General features: G+C 38.2%; 1 long non-coding RNA gene across 3 annotated transcripts in view; it reads right to left on the bottom strand.

Annotated features, from left to right (window-relative positions):
• The window catches only part of LOC115637939, a 351,855-nt gene that overhangs the window by 143,427 nt on the left and 187,945 nt on the right, over positions 1-20,483 (bottom strand). Inside the window, exon 1 of one of the 3 annotated variants that reach the window (XR_003997380.1) lies at positions 11,491-11,615. The exons of 1 other annotated variant lie outside the window; for it this stretch is intronic. This is a non-coding gene — a long non-coding RNA (uncharacterized LOC115637939). Of the gene's footprint in view, positions 1-440; positions 638-11,490; positions 11,616-20,483 lie in introns of those variants that run through there. One more of the 3 variants, XR_003997377.1, reaches the window with a different exon arrangement.

Consider the following 20,483-nt stretch of genomic DNA (forward strand, 5'->3'; position numbering starts at 1 on the left):
CAAATCCAATTTTTTATTTTTTAAAAAGCCAAAAGTATTTTAAATAAAAATATAGTTTTCCTCCATTATCTTTTGATAGATTCTGAGTTGATTTTTAAAATTGTGAACATACCATAAAAATAATTATTAAAAAGTAACTGTAAACTTTTTGGTCTGGTATCATATGAATTTATACATCGTATGTCTTTTTAAAGTGCCCATCACTTTAATACCTAGACATTAAATATAAAATATTCCATTTGTAAAGGACAAATACAATTTATATTAGAAATTACTCATCTTGCTAGTTTAGCTTAAGCAGGCTAAATTAACTACTATAATTTTTGGTATGAACTTGTACAAAATGTTAATATTTATTTATAACATTATATGTGAATGCCATTACTGATAACAATGTCTTACCAAACCATGGAACCAATGACTGACTCTTCTGTATTTACCTTTATGGCAGGCAGTGTGGCCCAGTGGAAAGAGCACCAGATTGACAGCTCAGGAACTCTGGGCTCCATTCCTGGCTCTACCACTGACTTACTGGGTGACCTTGGGCAAGTCATTTCCATCCTTTGTGCTTCAGTTCCTCAATCTGTAAAATGGGGATGATACCTCCGTTATAGAGCTTTGACTTTGAGATCTCTGGATGAAAAGTGCTATGTAAAAGTATTACTATTATTTACTACTCTGTAGTTAAATTTTAGTGAGCTTATTTCTGCCTTCATGTTATACAGTTCCCTGCTGTAGTTTCACGGAAATCATGGATTACTTGTGTGGTAAGGTGATACAGAGGGTGAATAAGGCTGATAGAGTTGGGCCCTATACAGCACTGAATTTTTATAATTCAGTGTACTGTGGATATCTTAACCTTGTACATTAAAACACGTAACACCATCCTGTCCTGCAATACATCAGCAGTACAATACATCTTATAGTGATATTTTTCATCATGATCCAGGTGCTCCCATCAATTATAAACCATGGAGAGGAGCCAATGTATGAGGAAAAACGGTGAGAAGACTGTATGGAGGGGAGCAGTGCCTACACAAAATGCTCCCGCCACTCCACTATTGCACAGAAGCTCTTTGAGTAATCTTTACACAGTTGGGGTTCCAATAGAAATTGATGGGATTCAAGGCCAGGCAGGGGACCTGCACTGGTAAAAAGCCTGTAACAGTGAGTAAAACACCACAGCAAAAACTCAGAGGTTAATTTTGGCTATAATTATTCAAGATGCCCATGAAGGGATTTCGAAGTGTCCATCTCAAGAGAGAGTGAGCTACTGGCACTGTGTAAAGGAGCTAGCTAGCCACACAGATAGATCTGAGGAGAGACCCAAAATTCACAGATATCTGCTCCATACCTCAAAGGTGGGGCCACAGTTTCCTGTGTAATCCTAATCTGCACATTGCAGGCCCTGCCCCTGCTTCTTCCATGAGGCTGCTACCCCCATACAATAGAGGGAGGATGTTAGGAAGATGCCTTGCAGTTTACCTCAAGAGGCTTCACAAGTAAGTTTTTCTTTTTCACAAGGTTTTACACACGTGGTGCCTGTGCATTTCATGGTACTCCAATATTGCTCTAGATCAGGCCAGCCCAGCAAACAGCGGGGTGGGGCTGCAGGGTTTGCCCCCTGCCTGGGGGGGGGCCCACCTCACAGCCTCACACACATGCACTGCACTCAAACCGCCCTAATGGCCAGAACCACACGTGTCTCCATCTCCTGCTCCCCCCGCCTGGCGTACAGCGAGTGCGTCACTTCCAGGGCCCGCTGGGGAGGGAAGCGCTGGGCATGAGGCCGAGCTAGTAAGTGCTGAGTGAGGGGAGAAGCGCCTGGCCTGGGCTCAAGCTGCAGCTCGGGGGAGGGGAGGGGACGGGGACTGAGCTGAGGTCCCTCCTAATTCCCCCCCTTTGGTTGGGGGTGGGGCGGCTACCATGCTGGTTGGTCCCAGGGTGGCCTCCATAGTGATCTGGGGGGTGGGAGGGGTTAGAACTGTCTGTGAGCAGCCAGGAAGTAAGAGAGAGAGAGAGAGTGTGTGAGTGTGTGTGTGTTGCACCTGCCCTGCCCCGACTGCTGCCCCCTTCCCTGGTCCTGGGACCTTCCCTCCCAACCCCCGGGCTCGCTGTGGCCTCTGTGTTTGTGTGTTGGACAGTCACATCCAATCCCTTCACATTGCCCCCCTTGCCCCTCTCCTTAGTTCATAGCCCCAGAAAATTCCTTCAAACTGTCGCCCTTTTCCCCTCCCCTTATTTCATGGAGGGATGACGAGCCGAGCGGGCAGGCATGCAGTGGCAGTGTGGCTTTATACTTGGGGGAATGTGGGTTGTTTCTGCAGGGCTGGGCGGCACTGGGGTGGGGGATGTGTTTCAGGGGGCCTGGGCAGCACTGGGGGGGGGGTGTTTTGGTGGGGCTGGGCGGCGCTGGGTGGGCGGTTTGGCGAGGCCAGGGTGTTTCAGCCCTCAGCTGTTTTCTTTGGAGTAATATGGCCCTCGCTGCTTTATGAGTTGTGCAGGCCTGCTTTAGATAAAGACAGCTGTTCCCTCCTTCACCCACATTCATTGCCTTAAGGTCCTCCATCTCAGTCGGTAGTCCAGAGGAAGACAACCTATGGTACACATGCCAAAGGCGGCATGTGAGCTGATTTTCATATTGCCCAGGTCCTGGCCACCGGTCCAGGGGGCTCTGTATTTTAATTTAACTTTAAATGAAGCTTCTGAAACAATTTAAAAACCTTATTTACTTTACATACAAAATAGTTTAGTTATATATTATAGATTTATAGAAAGAGACCTTCTAAAAATGTTAAAATGTATTACTGGCACGCAGAACATTAAATTACAGTGAATTAATGTCGACACAGCACAGCACTTCTGAAAGGTTGCCGACCCCTGCTGCAGTCTATTCTCTCTCTTCCTGTTAGAACAGTAACACTCATTGCCATCAGGAAAGCTTAATAGGAAGAGCACCTTCAGTTCACTTGTGCTATTGAGAACTAAGCCTCCAGATGGTTTTAAGCAGCTTCAAAGTGGCAAGTGTAAAAGGAGAAACTTCCAAGACACTTCCCACTATGGATGGGCGAAAGTGTGGCATTTTCTCCCTGCACAACTGAATCTGGAGGCACACAGCTCCCAGTGATTTAGTTTTTCGAATCCAATATAAAAATATTGAGCCTTTTATTATGGAGGGAGGCAGGAATAAAAGAGTGGAGGTGGAGAGCCTTAACAGACTACAGGCTCGTTGGAAGAGGTCTGATGTTGCTATTTAAAGCAGAACAGTCAGCTAGGGAAAAGCAGAAAGGTACATATGCATTATGTATTTTAAAATAACTGACATGACATGGAATCACAGAGCCATATTGTGCTATTGATTATTAATCAGAACTTCCCTCAACTTACATGAAGAATTCTGCTTATAACTATGGAAGGTTATTTAGGCATACCTTAGAAACACAGTTAAAAAATCCAAGGTATTCATATCTTAAAAGAGAAGCAAGATGGCAAGGGGAAAAAAAACACATATGGTAAAAATGTGCTGTATAAGAGATTATTTGAAGCAAACAGGTATCCTCTTCCAAAAACTAAAGTGCAGTCCATGTGAAGCACGTAGAAAGTAACATAAACTCTTGTGGGTAAAATTTCAGATGGAAATTAGGAGCATAAAGAGGGAATATGAAGATTAAAAAAGCCAATGACAAAAAAACCCCAAAACAAATTACTGATGACTATGGGAAGCAGGAAGTCTGTGAGACAAATGGCAGGTCTGCTGGAATACCAGGAAATAAAGGGAGCGAATCAGGTGGATAAAAGGCAGTGCACAAAACATTGATTATGACCTTGAGCTATTTGTTCCCACAGAAGAGTAAGCACACCATCTCTCACTCAGCTCCATGACCACATTAGCTCGGCTTCTTAGCCAGGCTCCAGCAGCAGCACTCCTCCTGGCAGGCAAGTGTGAGGGGAGTGGATGGAGCTTTAGCTTTCTGTCCCTCCCTCACCTTCACACTGGCCAGGAGGGAGGGGGGGGTTAAGCTGCATCCCAAAAAGAAGAGAAATAAAATACTCCTCCCCAGATGAAGGAAAACCCAGGGAAAAAATATGACTGAATGAGAGACAATTCTTGCCCAGGCTATTTTTGGGATGGGCCTAATGGTTTAATCTTGTCTTCAAAAATTCTTTGTGCCAGTCTCCACCCCAGAAGACAACGGGATGACACCTACCCCAGACCTGGACACCTTTCTGGAAGATGTGCTTTAACCAAACACAAGTTACCGGGCTCAATGCAGGGGTAACTGGGTGAGGTGGCCTGTGAAATAAAGAAAGTCAGACTAGCCTTAAACTCTATTAGCCTAATTTCTCAGGTAATAAAGGGAGAGACTGTCAGAAGTTAAGGTGCATCTATATCTATCTATCTATCTATCTATCCAAAGACACTCCAAAGACACTCAAGAATGAAGAATCTGATTTTCTAACATAAAGTCTCTCATATCAGTGAATATACCAAAGTGCAGCAGGTGTTGCACTTATCCTTTAAAAAGACTAGGGATGATCTTGAGAATTACATGCAAGTGACCCTTACTATACTACCATGTAAACTGACTAAAAAGATTATTTTTATAAAATATTATAACTTTTATATCAAAATGAAGATTATATAATCAGGGGAAAGCAGCCTGGGTTACAAAAAGGAAAAATATGCCTCTCTTACATACTAGCTTTCTTCTACCAGTTCAACCAAAGAATATGATATCATTTATGGACTTTCAAAATGTGCTTCATAACAGGCTGCAAAGGAAGCAGAATAGTTATGATTGAGAGTTGGGAATACTGTCATGAATTAGAAATCGGCTAAGAGATCATAAACAAACAGTAGGAATAAAACGTCAATTTTCAATAGGGTGGAAGTTTAACAGTATATGCCCTAGGAATCTGTACTCAGATCAATGTTTAAAATATTATGTAGTAGTCTGCAAAAGTGGGTGAATGAAGTAGCAACATTTTTAGATGACTCAGATATAGATTACTCAAGACCGTGAGGAACTTCAGAGGGATCTGACAAAGCTAGCTGAACATGCAGCATGGTGGCATAATGAATTTCAGTGTTGACAAATGCAAGGTAATTCATATTGCTGGGATCTAAACTAAGCATAACCATTGAAGAAAAAGACCTGGGCAGCTCAGTGAAAACCTCATTCATTCTGCAGCAGTAGTTCAGACTCAGATTGTTGGGCTGCATAAGGAACAGGGCAGCAAGTAGTACTGATAATGTTTGAATTCAATTATATATTAATCAATAGTAAATTGTTTTTAGTTCTTGTCAACTATCTCAAAAAAGAGTAACAAGAGTGCAGAGACAGGCAACAAAAATGATTTAGAAGAATCAACAGAAATCTATATAAGGAGAGAGCAGAAAAATTGAAAATATTTAGTCTGGAAAGGAGATGGATAAAAGGAAACATGACAGAGATACACAAATGACTGTACTGGGATAGAGAAGGTGAATAGAGTGTTCATATATTTTTCTCCAAGAACATTGGGACATTCAATTCAATTCAATTAAGGCAATAAACTAAAAACTTATACAGTGAATTTTGTTTAACAAAACACATAATTAACCTGTGGAACTCATTGCCACAATATGTCATCGGGGAGTTCAGTAGGATTCAAAAAGGAGTAGGCCTTTATATGGATCATGAGAATATCCACAGAGAAGTTAGATAGGATAATTATTTTTAGAAGGGATATAAACCCATATGCATCAAGGCATAATACAACCACTGAGTAATGGACTAGGAAGAAATTTCCCATCTGGACACGTTATTCTAAAGCAGTCCACCATGGGGTTTCTTGCACTGTCTTCTGAAGTGTTTGGTAGTAGCACTGTCAGAATAGGTTATGGGACTAGATGGATCACTGACCCAATCCAGTGCAGTAATTCCTGTGTTCTAAAGTTTTACATGGCCAACGGTAATTAAAGGAAAAGGGAAAAGACAGTTTAAGTCATTGAATTCCTCTTCTGTAACTGAAATATACACATCCCTGTAAGATGATGCTTCAGACAATACACTATTGATTCTATACTTGAATTTAACAAAAACTAATGTTTTCTTAGTTTATTTTGCATTGAAATAATTAGAATTAATGTAAACTATGGTGACACGGTTTCTGATTGACCAATACATTAATTTATTATTATTATTATTATTATTATTATTATTATTGCTAACTTTCCCCCAAACATATTTACACTGGGCCATTTTATAACAATAAGAGATTTAAGGGTATGTGACATACTGGGATATTTCCACATCCAGGATGACTTGCCGCATTTGGCTTTCAGTCTTATGTCTAACAGTTCACTCAAGCTGTGATAATACATGACCACAACCCACACAAGTTGCACTCCCCTAAGAACAAAAAGACACAGAGCTAAGAGACGATGTGTTCAAACATATGAAGGGAGATAGGGCAGGGGTGGAACACACACACACACACACACACACACACACACACACACACACACACACACACACACACACACACACACACGTCAGTAGCTATACAAATGAAGGAGTCTCATCAGCTTCAGTTTGCCTACTTATATGAGTAAAGCTACTCATGTACATGTTTGCAGGATCAGAAGTTTACCTGAGCATTTGTAGTACTGAAGAAGATAGTGAGGGGATAAAATTCATGCTACTGCAGACAAATAGCTTTAACATGTATCTCCTATCTTAACACATTTAAAATAACCACTATGGAGAGAGAAAAAAAATCTTTTTTTTTTAATATATATTTCTTTTTAAATGTAATTCTCTTTCAGTCCAATCCCTCAACTTTTATATTCCTGCAAATGGTTTTAGGAAGATACTGAACTAAAGGTTTTGATTTTGATTGGAGGTTTTGGTTGTTTATTGGACTGGTGTGGTTTTGTGTGTGTGTGTGTGTTTTGTTTTATTGCTTGCTAATGTAGGGAAAGGATCCTGCAACAGTTCTGCACTGGAATAAATGGGAATAAGCATGTGTGTAAAGATAGCAATGTGTGCCATTGTTTGCAGGATTGGTCCCCTACTTGATAATTACAATAAATAACCACTTCCTTATCAGTGTAAAAAAACTTGGCAATATTCTCATTTTGATTTTTTTCTGTAATTAGTGAAACAGTTGAGAAATCAGGAGGCAAAACAAAATGTAAATGAAGCTGCCAGTCTGAAGCGAGAACAATTGACAATCTTTAAAAAATTTGCATCAAGCTATATTAGGAATTTTGACATATTGCTTTGTTTCTAGTAAAAAGTATTTTTGCTTCATCTATGGCCGAAACTGTAGCAGGTTTTCATTTTGTAATGATCATGGCTCAGATTTTCAAAAGAACTCAGACACCTCCTGTTTAGGTACCTAAATAAATAGCCAGAGCAGCAACAGCAGTAACATCCATTTTTTCCCAGCAAAAGAGAAACACTTCTTAAAATCAGACCAGAAAATTTACATTTTATAATGCACATCAGATTTTGTGTAACTGATTTAATCAAAAGGTAAATCATACTGTGTTTAAAAAAATATTCAACTCTCACTACCCCAGTGAACATTACTACAGTAAAAAAAAAATTGTTTGTTTAAATCAGGAGTAACTTCATGAAAGCAATGGAGCTGCACTGTAGTGAGAGTAGAATGAGGCCCTCTCCCATTTTCTATCATTTAATTTTAAAATAATCCCTATTCTATAGGTACTGAAGGAATTCATAATTCCAGAAATCTTTTCAGAGAACATCTGAGAAGCCCAGACACCAAATACAGAAAACTAATAAGTGCACATGATAATTCTCATTCCTTTAATCAATGGGGTTGTATGGATGTAAATAAGGGCAGAATTTGTTTCATTCACACTTGATAAAAGCAAAGTTATGGGCCAAATCTTGTCTGAACTAACATCCCATACAATGCCACTGGTACAAGTTACAGTGTATCGCATCATTTCTCTATTTCAAATTATATTTTATGTTATTGTAATTATAATGAATTTTTTTTTAATAGTATAAATAAAATATTGTGCACTCTATCATTTATCTTCTTTAAATTATACTGTATGTAATGTTACATTTAATTCTATTAATCAATATTAAATAAATATAATTAAATTTCTCAGGCAAAATAGGTATCTTGAAGATCAACTCCAAATATTCAGTGACAAACCAAACCTACAATTCTCACGGATAATTAACTCATCTTAAATAAAGATTTTAATATTCAACTATCATTACCTCAGTGAACATTAATATATTTAAAAAACTGCTTTTTTTTTGTTTGGATTTAAAACAAACCATGTAAACATATATGATACACTGCTTCCTGTAGTTTTAGTTTAATTGTTGAAAAATGAGCATACGCTTCAACAATATAACAGAAACGATAAGAATGTATCATGAAGAGATAGTCTGCAGATATATACTAAATATAATTATATGCACAAACATGCCAAATTTAAAGATTCCTAAAATTTTATTGCATATTATTTAACTACTTCAATATATTTCTAAACCCCACAGAAGACTAGTGTAATTTTTTTATACTCACTTTCTGTATTTATAGTGGAGTGCAAGGTTTTATCTATTTTTTTAAATCCTAAAAGGTTACTGACTAAAAGTTTACAATTGCATTACTGAACATTATATAAATTGTACCTTTTACATACATATTTTCCTTAATGTATAAGTTATTCTCCTTTAAAACTCTAAAATAGCATATGGGTCTCAGCATACTGAAGAGCTCTGCTTTAATTCCCTCTTCTACTTTGTACAGAATTTAAATAAGTTCTCTATATATAGACTAGATATAAACTACAGACACACACAAACACTGTACACATCAAGGGAAGGGATGACAGTATTCTGTGTATTTTGCCTAACTAGTGACTATAACATTCCCCCTACCTGCCTCCCTAATCCTTAGCCCCCAAATTCCCTGTCAGATTGGGACTTTTGCTACATACTGTTTGCATTCGATACATGAGGGTGGTCTACAAGAAACCGACGAAGAAATCCAAGGGTTAATGAAAAAACAGAAGGACAGGAGATCTTTTAAGAAAAAAAAATGTTCAGCAGACAAAAACGTTCACCTGACAAAAAGTGAACCCAGAGTTTAGTGTCTAAGTATTGCCTGGATACCAGTGAAGGGTCTAGGCAGACTTGGGTTGCAAGGACTATCCTTGAAAATCAAACCCATAGTTCCGGCACTGTTTTCCCCTAACACCACATTCAAACTGTGACTAACTGCCTCATTATGCTTCTCCTGGCACTTTCTGAAGCAAACTTATTGTACAATTCTACATGGCACCTAAAATCAAGGGGGGAAAGGGGCTATTTTCCCTATACAACAGCAGTCCAATAGACAACTTTTTATCAGTCTAACACATATGCAAAGTCCTGCATGACCAGTAAGAGCATTTTTACAATCTCTGATGGCTAACAGGTGAGAAAATATTTTTAAAGCATGAGTTGGGGCCACAAGAAACCTTAGTTACTGAATGAAACACCAATAAGATCCTGCAAGGCTTGAAATCAATGGAGGTTTTACAAAAGAAAGAGGAGTGCCAGACGAGGTCCCTAAATTAGTTTTATGTAGAAAACATATTTCTTAATATTTATTTATAAATTGTAGATTCCTCATGTAAAGAAAATAGAGTTCTCAGTAACAAAACAAAAAACAAATCACCAATTAATATATCAAAAACATACTATTTACAGGTCTTTAAATAAAACATGAAAACAATTAAAGGATTTCCAAAGTAACTATGTCTCCAAAGAGTAACAACAGTCTCAGTTTCTTTCTCATTTTAAGTATAAGACGCCATTAAGAGTTATTAAATATTTAGTAGAATAATAATTACTATGAAGCTTTAACTTTGCCTTTGATTTTCTTAAATTATCCTTTATTCACACTTAGCAGAATTTAAACGGTTAACAGAATTTGTGGGACGTAAGAATACCACATTTCCGATTTCAGCTCTATTTAGAAATATATTTTTCTTCATAAACTAGATGCATTCATAAATGCAGCGAATGATGGTGTGTTAATGAAAGGGTTTCTTAGGCTGGGCCCTTTACTATTGACAATATAGAACTTGCTAAACTACTATAAACAGCTAGTCCAAGTGTATAAAATGACTTTGCCACGTTGTCTGCTTGAGATATGTCCTGGATGTATTGCACACAGAATACGGATTCTAAAAAATGTCCCGATTAAAGTAAGAAAATGATTATCAGCCTTCATTACTGTATCTTGCCTGAATCATGTTCTGGTTTATTAGAACTATTCTTCATCCTCTCTTTCAATCAGCAAAATCCTATTGATTTTTGTGGCAGGGCTGTAAGAGCAGGATAGCTGTCTGCAGAACAGATACATTTTTCAAATGACTTTGTTAAACTTTATCCCACAGGCAAACACATCAAAAGTAAACTAAAATAATTTCTTATGAAATGTAAAGCTATTGTTTTTATTATATTTTATTATATTTTAAAATACCTTCAAAATAGTTTGATCATTTAAAATATTTCATTTATCCTCTTGCAAAATCAGAATTCTCAACATCAGAGAAGAGCATCCAGTACACTAGATGGTTAAAATTCTGCATAATTTTTAATAGTCTTAAGAGGAAGCACTGCCTTTTTTTCAAGGGTGGGGGGAAAGCCGAGAACAGCAATTTGCAGACTGTTTTTTTCCTTGACAGCATTTAGCCACGCCTCACTCTGGCCCTTCCTCCAACCTCTGCTAACCTAAAAACCAGCGCCAACCTGGCAGTCAGCCTTATATTCAAAAGTAAACATTATTCTCCTGCCATTTTTCAATGTTGTTTATCATATTCCAATCTTCCTGCCTTTTTTTCCTCACTGTAGCTTAAATCATTGCCTCTGCTCCAGTTTGTTTCACTTTGAAACTACAACAAGACAAAGTCATGCTTTTATCTAACATGGCAAACTTGTAACTGAGCTATAAGGATTTTACCTTCACACAATGAAACTGCAGACTTTTCCAGAGGAAAAAATTTGACAGGCATATCTTTAAATGTTCTGCTCTCCTAATATACAGAATGATTTGTTCTTATCCACAGTACAGAAACAGTCTGGTTTTGGAACAATACATACATCTTTGAAAACCTGCAGCTGAAATAAGAAACCTGACTTTTCTTGCATCTTTTTCTCTTTTTTAATTTAACCTCAATAGGAAGCCTTAAAAAAAATCTAAACATCACCGACTGAACATACTGTACTGCACCTGGCTCTTTATTATCCTTTTCCCATCACACATTGATCCTGTCTTTCTTCCTTCCTACCTCCTCCCCTCTCCCCAAATCTCCTCCAGATACAAAGGGTCTTGAAAATATATGTATATAACTACTTGGCTATTATTATTTTTATACAGTCCCACTGTATTAAATGGGTAGATCACATACCAAAATAAAACAGAAAGAGGGGATACTGCAATTTTAATCCTAAAAGCCATCACCTTAGTTTTCCCACTGCAGCAGATGCATACTGGCAAACCCTTCGCGACACTGAAGAATTGTTCCTTCCTATTAAGGTCTTAAGAGTGTAGACTAAACAACGGCCATGTTGTCAGTGCTTTTCTCTACCCTCCTGCCCTGTCTTATCGGGTGAGAAATTGGCGGAATGCCAATCCTACCATTGTAAGGCTGGTGTCAGTCAAGGGCAAAGGTTTTGGGGTTTTTGTTTTATTTTTTAAAAGAAAGTCTTCAAAAATCTCAGCAACAATCAGAATGATGTACAGATTCCCATTAATTGCAGCATAATCTGGTAGCTGGGTTTAGGGATTTCTTCTTCTTCTTGTCTCTAAGCACTGTAAACTACAAATAACATGGAGTGGTTTAGTCAAAACAGTCATGTGCAAGTAGCCTGGCAAACAAAAGCCTTTATTTATTTATTTAGTTCACGCACAGATAAGGAGGAGCCTTTGTGCACATAAATTTCACACACATCAGAAAGGAGATGCCATGCTGCTTTCTGCAGGCTGACACAGCTTGTCTTGAGACGCCACAGGACAGCCTGGAGGCTCATTAATAATTGTGGATGGCTTTCCATATCCATATTTAAATTGTGAAGCAGCGTATGATTAATTAAGAAGAAAAAGGCAAAAAGGAAAGGCCTGTGCTTTCTGTTCAATCTTACTTGCCTGAAAGACTGCCTGCTTTAACTCTTTGTTTGCTAGATGCATGGATGTCAAGAGACTTTGGCAGAATCCTTTGCTCCGGTGGGCTTATGGGAAACTCAAAATGAATATTAATTATGTTATTTTCAGCAGTTAAGCAGACGTGTGAGTCCTTTTGCAAATAGCCACGTACTAACGAAGAGACTTTACTGCAGTCCATTTCTCATTAACTTTTTGTTTGACAAAAAAAATTACTTACAGATTTTAGCAAGACTGTATATTACAATATTTTCAGATAGTGGTGTTAAAAGATTATCTACTATTTTATGCAAAGAGATATTACTATTAAAATCCAGTAACATTTATAATTTAAACTCATCTGAGTGCTCTAAGACAATGAAAATATTTAATACTGGAACACTGTGACTAACCTGTGCACAGAATCTCAGAGTCTCATTAAATATAAGCTATGGCAGGTAATAAACACACCATATACAGATGTGAAAATATTTAACAATAATTTACTAGAGTGTAAACTTCAGATTATTCTGTTTTTCCAAAAGCACACAATTTCCAGATGACTGCTAGAAATGTTTAGGGAGAAAGGCTATAATTCTCAGTACCAGTCACCCACTGAAATCGTAACATTTCATCCAAAAACATTCAACTGCTGGATTGATCCAGCACTTTGTACTATTACTAAGAGAGAAATCCAGGGAGTCCTGGTCAGCCTGCCCATGCTGGGCCAGGGGAGGTTGATGAGTTCCAGAGGTTATGAGCTCCGTCTCTGAGACGATTCTACACACACTGCACCTGGGGGTAAAACTGGGGTTATGCCCCTAGAATACAATTTCTTTAATACTGTCCCTATGGGAAGCCGAACATTTGTGAATAGTAATCAGAACACATTCAGATCTGAGTATTTCGTAGCACATTAATTGAGGGAGGTAGAAGGGGAGGATATGGTTGAATCTTATGAGATGTCTCACGTGGCTATCCCAGCTCATCTGTGGCTGGATTTAGACTCTTGTCACATAACTTGTGTGATTCAGCATTTTGCAGTCATGTTGGAAAAAAAAAATCTCAGTTCTCCTCACTGCCTGCTCACTGTTGCTACTGTGTTAATTTCCCTGCCCATCATAAACTCACATTTTAACCCTTTTATTTCTACGGGATTCAAGAGATTTCTGAATTTCAACCTAGTCTGAGCATTTGGGTATTCATTCAACCTTGATGCTATTGAAATACTGTTGACCAGTATGTGGCACTATGCAGCAAAAGTGAAAACTTTAATTCCTCCTGGGCTGATTTTGACTCCACACAGAAAAGCACTTAAGCACATGAGTAAATCCATCCCTTTTCAACTCTTAAGCATGTGCTTAAGTTCCATTGATTTAAACATGTGCTTTACTTAAAGCATGTTCCTAGGTACTTTCCTGAATCAGGGCCTTAGAAAGGAACAATACTGGTAAGACAATGATGGAGTACTAGAAAACAGACAAACCATTATGACTGTGCACTGCTTAGAAAGAGGGAAGGGATAAAGAAACAAAAATAAATTTATGTTAGCCACTGAAGTCTGCCAAGATTAAGTCCTTCTATGCACATTACTTATTGGAATTACTACAAAATGCAGATCTGCATATCAGGGCGCTTTTGTCAAGAGTGGCTTCTCCTTCCTGAAAATCAAATCCTGTGTCAAACTGGGCACTACTGATATAGAATACCTTGCACTGAATCAGAACTGATACAAACAAGATATTTTAGTGTGAAGCAACATTTCATAACCAACATAAATCTAGCAACCATTACAGCTTATGGAAGGAGAGCTAAAGCACAAGTTCCAATAATTCCCTACCTGGTCACACAGCAGGTGTACAAATTAAGAATTACAAATTAAGAACACTCAAACGACCTGATCTGAAGTGAATGGAAAAAGAGTCCTGTTGATTACAACAGCTTTTAGATCAGGGCCAAGGAAGACACGTAAGCCTCATCAACATTATGACTTTTTAATCATGTATTAACCTATAGTTAAAAACAACTAGCAACAAATGCCAGTTCCTTGTCTACACTACAATTTACCATTGTGTCAGTTTAAACATGATTGCAAACCAAATTGGAGGTAAGCCCTTAGCTATGGCGCTGAATAAAATTTGACAGCCATCTGGAATTCACACTTTAACACTGTATCCACAATTGTCTGTATGAAGACCAAAAGGCCCGATGTTCCCCATATATCTCGCTCCAACTGTTTTGGAATAACCTATACCAACAGGTACTTTACATAGGATTCCAGAGAGACTTTACCTTGTTACTGCAGATACACCATTATCCACAGAAGTCATGGGGCTTATATATCCCGGAACCACTTTGCAATTGGAACTTCTCCCTCTGCTGATTCAGCGTTTGCTTTCTGTCTAACCCAGCATGCCATCAGTGCTGTCATGATGGTCTTCTCCTCTGCAACTTCTGCCATCTGGAATAATCTGTCTCTCTCTTTCCATCTCTTTTCAGATCTCCCCTGAAAACACATTCTCTCCTTTGTCTATACATGTCTTAATTTATCACTCTCTCTCCCTTTAGAAAATGCACTGCACTGAGTTGTGTTGTATTGAAATGTTGTTTGGGTTCACTGCTATTTTTTTTCCTCAATTTCTGTTTCAGGCAGGAGGAAGGAATCCATTTCAGGAGTACACTAATAGATGTTCGCAAGCAATGGACTGACCATGCCCAAAAGGAGAAAATGAAATAACTTATAGTAGTTAGAGCACTAGAACAGGGCAGTTAGCTCGATCACAAACTTACTACGACACGTTGAGCAAATAGCTTAAACTTTCTCTGCTTTAGTTGCCTCATCATTTTCAATTACAATAGTACTTCACATGTGTGGTGTTAAAGTTGTAAAGGGCTTTGAGTTCCTGGAATGGAAAGAGTTATGGAAATTGCTAACAACAGAAACATCATCATCATTATTATTACAAACTATCCCTTCACTGAATGTGATTGTTACAGGCTATAGCTGGCAACAAATGGGTATCTTTTCCAGTCAGACTCAGAATCACAAGCATTCCTTTTGCACACATCTAAAGCTCGAATTAAATATCCCAGAATATTTCCCCCACCTTGCCCTAAATGTGGTTGCACCATGGATTCATTTTACCATATGCTCTGGGAGAACATGCTGAAGAATATATGTTCTGGTGCTCAGTCTCCACGGGGAAAGGAGAGTTCCCTGGGTCTCTAGCACTACACTAAACATCACACTAGTTCTCACCTTGTTTGGAGTGGGGAATATGTAAAGCAGGCAGGGCATATACCAAAATGTATATCACATACCAGTCATCTTTTTAGGGCAAAGGAAATATTGCAAAACTCATTTGCAGAGACTGAATTCTGGTAATAAATGGCTAGGCAGATGATACATAGGGACCATTTAAAATATAGATAAAGATTTTAAGCACCACAGAACACAGAGCTCCTATACAAAGTCTAAATCTGTAAACAAGAACAACATCTCTTCAGTAAATAGGACATCAAATTCAGATCTGGTATATATCAAGGCACCTCCAACACTCCCACTTTCACCAGATCTACATTTAGCTCATGGTGCCTGTCTCCCTTATGTGGCCAATTCTCAACTTGGACCTTAATGAGAGCTAGCACAAGTATGTGTCCATGGGAATGGGAATCACGCCCCTAGCTCATACTGTAGACATACTCTGAAGCATTTGGTAACTGGTCAATGACAGAGAGAGGGTATGGGATAAATAAACAATTGTGGTCTGACCTGCCATAGCAATTCCTATGTTCAAATCCAAAGTATTATTATTATATAGAAGTTACTGTTTGGGGCAATCTTGTTATGCATGCAATCCCCCAAGTTATTGTGTTAATGCTCTTTTTTCCTTTTTAAAGCAATATCAGCTGCAGCAACCTAACACCCATAAGCAGGCTATAATAATAAACCATTCAGTGCACATAGAGAAAACATGTTTTAATTTCAGGTTTCTAATTTTTATTTTAATAAATTATATGAAATGTGAAGCCACGGCAGCTCATATGGTGTGGAAGAAGTTTGTTTTCCCTCCTCAAATGCATTGTCTTGCAACAGTAAGGTCTGGAAACCCTCAGACTCATACTGCTGTTTGCAGCTGGGGTTAAGTGTGTGTGTGTGGGGGGGGCAATCACATGTGCAGGTGTAATGTCTTACTGACAGAGTTCCTGGCACGTGAATTCCCTCTGGGAGAACAGTCTCCAGACTGCACTATACGGTTCAGATGCTGGGATGCAGAGTAAAGTAAAAACTCCCTATGTGGTAATAACAAGCATAGAGTGGCAGCTGAAATTGACCACTTCTGGTAGGGACCCAGGGACTGTTATTATAATTGGCCTATGTTTTGTTTTGTTTCACACTTAGATTTCCTGCGGTGATAAATGAAAAAATATATTTTGTACCAGTTTTTAAAAATGTAATTCACATAAAAACAAAGTTAAAATTATAGGAAGATGCTTTGAAGGCAGAGCAAATTTATATTGTGGCATTACACCCCAGTGCACTATCCCATAGAAGGTGAGCTTGCACCCCGAGGTTCGTACTTTAATCTAGTGTTTATGGGGGTTCAAATGACTACAACTACTGTGGTCTTGGGAATGTGTTGCTGGGTAATAAACTTTAAAAAGGGCGGGGGAGGGAATATAATGAAAATGAAACAAATGGAAACTCAACAGCATGGAGGCATTGCTATTGCCTCCCTGGAGGATCAGCTCTGCATTCTGACCTTGGACTGAAGGATGAATGTCATCTTTCCAGCATCCTCACACCATACCTACAAAGAGCCTCAATATTTGAGCTTTGGGCCCAAAGTGGAGTGAATTGCACTGTCAGAGCATACTGTAAAATTCATCTGTTTTCCTGAGCTTTTATGAGAAGGGGAGCTAATGGAGGGAAGTTAGGTGTTTAGATATAGAGATTTATTATTTCAGGGAAATCTTCTAGTTGGGATGTACTATGTTTTGTATATTTTTAAAATTTGTTTAGTTTTAGAAAAGTATCTATAGCCTCTGGGAATCAATTATTGATATAAATCTGAACAAACATTCATACCAAGGTGTCATTTTTGCAGTAGCCTTTAAGACTTTCAAATTATAACAATGCTTTAATTTAGGCACAGATGTAAAGTTAAGAAGGGGGTAAACCCAAAATGTGAGGAGAACTGAAGGAAAGGAAGTGGATGAATCCAAAACCAATAAAGAATGTGAAGAATGATCTTGCAACATGGGGCTGCAGAGGGAACCAGGCAGCAGGCACTTGCATAAGGGACTCTTCCCAAAGGATAGGAGAGTAAAAAATTAGATGAGAATATCATGTTGAGATGGGTAATAATTTTCAAACAGATTCACTGTTCTTTTCAGTGTTGTGGCAAATGTTCATCTGAGAGCCAATATTCTGCCCTAGAGGTGTCATGACACAGGCCCGGATTTTCAAACATAGCTCCATATAGTTTGCATCTAACTCCATATTTAGGTTCCCAGATAAAAGTGTCCTGATAAGCATGGGCAGCTCCCAATAACTTTTGCAGCTGAGGGTGCTCAGCATCTGAAAATCGGGCCATTTTTATTTAGGAGTCTAAATCTGGATTTAGGTGCCTACTTTTAAGCAGCTAGGTTTGAAAATGTTGACCAATGTTTCCTCAACAAGGTTGCAATTGCTGTCCAGTGCCTATAGCCCAGTCCTAGAGCCTGAAAGGAACCTTGCTAAATGCAAATTTGCACAATCCTAACAGTGTGTCTAGAGGAAAGCAGTTCTGGAAATTATTCAATTCAACTATATGAAGAGCTGTTCTGATGTTCAGAAAATAATAGGTTATACTCTTTCCTAGAACATTTCTTTTCTTTATTTTTACTTTTACTAAATGACTGTAAAACCTCCAAGGAAATTCACTCGTGAAAAACTAAGCTTAAATTACATTCTAGGGTTCGGACACTCACAAACCAAGCAGCTGATTTAAAAAGATGAAGGAACCCAAACTAAACTGTAGTGTTGACTATCTGGCGTTTCTGAAAACATTCCAGTGAACAAAATAGCCTTTTTAGACCTACATGTGAAAGCAGCTTTTTTCCCCTTTCTCTCTCTCTCTCTTTTTAAAATGACTGAAGTTTAGTATGTTTGTGATGTAGTGTTCATTTTTGAAAGTCAGCTCTTTTGAAAGGGTACACTGGCTCATCAGTCTGCAACCTGGTAATTAAACGAAAATTAAATTTGATGAGTGAACCAACCAAGGAAAGCAAGAGAACTCACAGTTAAAGCTGATATTATGTGTTCAATGCACACAGTATATTTTATTTTGGAAGGGGGTGGGGAGGCAAGTGAACAAAAACACGTGTATTCGGGAGATGATGAGCTTACTTGAGCCTGCTTCCCAGTGGACAGTGGCTGAGAGCCCTGCAGAGATGGCACATAGACTTAGGGTGACCAGATGTCCTGATTTTATAGGGATGGTCCTGATATTTGGGGCTTTTTCTTATATAGGTGCCTATTACACCCCACCCCGTCCCAATTTTTCACACTTGCTATCCGGTCACCTATACAGACTCTGAAATCAACTCATATTCTTATCTGAACAACCAAAGAAGAGCATTTAACCATCTCTAGAGCAAGCTACATCAAGCCATTCTTGACTGGAAAGACAGGTTGGTCCAATATGGGACTCTTAATGAAAATGGAGGAGGGCGAAACCATGATCCTGGAAGACTCCTCCTGTATTTAAAAATAATTCCTAAACCAATGTAGTCAAGCATCAGCTTTAACGTAGCATTTCCTGGCTTTTGCTGCTTTTTGACACAACCTCAATGTTATTGAAATATGGCTTTATGTTTATAAAATTTACCTCTAACAAAGAACTGCTTGACAAGCAGTGTTTATGCATTTTGTCAGATGTCATTAGTTTTTTACACAAGAGGACACTACAAAGCTCTCTTTCAAACTTGTTTTAGACCAGAGAGGTTATTTGTTACTGAATTACTTTAAAATAAAATAAATAAGAGATAAGAAGAGGAAAAGGTAATGAGATCAATGTTAATTCAATGGCATTTCTAACATTATTTTTACCTTTAAACAAGTGGTCAAACACATTCTGCCTACTTCTTTTTTTATACAGCTATATCTGTCAGGAACTCATGGGCCAGCTTGTACTGGGATCCCCTGGAATCCTGTGTGTTGTAAAATAAATCTGTGTTGGTCTACTCCCAATCTAAATATACTTCTGAATAAAGCTCTCACATGCAGATATAAATCTTGCAAATCAAAATCTGTTTCCAAGAGCTGTAACTTGTTGAATTTATATTTGCAAAACTAACAGGTGATGAAAAACAATACATTAAAGATTTCTTTAACTCTACCATAATATACTTTGTGTTAGATCTTATTTTTACTGAATGATTTACATCTTATTGGTTTTTCTACTTTCACTTTTATATTTCCTCACCCACTATTTTAAGATGCACTTTTTTAAATCCAAAAAATACCTATCCAAGTCTAGTTACATGGCTATATAAGGAAACCTCGTTAAGTGAGAATTAGCAAGAATTATGAGGCTTTCACTGCCTATTCTGAGGAAACGTATTGACCAAAGGGCAACCTAACCCAGGAAGGTATTACTAAAGTTATGCTTGGAATATAAAGATTTAAAGCTGCATACATGAGGAGGTTTTTTTTCCTGGAGTGCCAAAATAATAGCAGCAGCAATGGTTTTACAGAGCTCTGCATAATAGAGTTCACAGCACACAGTTTATTCAGCACAAAGCAACACAGTATTTAGTTAAACACACTTATGGACAAAGTGTATTACAGATGCAAAACTGTGTGCTCTCTGTCTCTAGAAAGGTGCTAATGTGGAGTCAAATCTCAGTATAATAGGGCCTTATGAAGGACAAAGCCATCTTGAAATAGATTGCCTTTATAGAGAACTCTCCCATTCAGGGCAATCACAGAATTCTGCTGTACTTAATCTGCAGCTACTCACACACAATTACATAAGTGAAAAGAAAATCTGAATTATCTGGAGGCAGCTATGGCTACTATTTCTAAAATCACTCAGGGTTTCATATACAATTCTGTTTGTGCATGTTTATATATGACCTCTCTTCATCTCTCATCATTTTAAATAACACAGTGTACTGGCTTATAATATGCTGTTTAAAATTATAATTACTTAACTACAGGGGCCAACAAGGTTGGTCCACGTCGTGCTCGGTGCAGTACAAGCATAAAAGAGACTACAGCCATTGCTCAAAGTTGCTTACAATAGAGAAAGGGAAACAGAATCAATGCC

This window comes from Gopherus evgoodei, chromosome 1, assembly GCF_007399415.2.
Source record: "Gopherus evgoodei ecotype Sinaloan lineage chromosome 1, rGopEvg1_v1.p, whole genome shotgun sequence".
Classification (NCBI taxonomy): domain Eukaryota; kingdom Metazoa; phylum Chordata; order Testudines; family Testudinidae; genus Gopherus; species Gopherus evgoodei.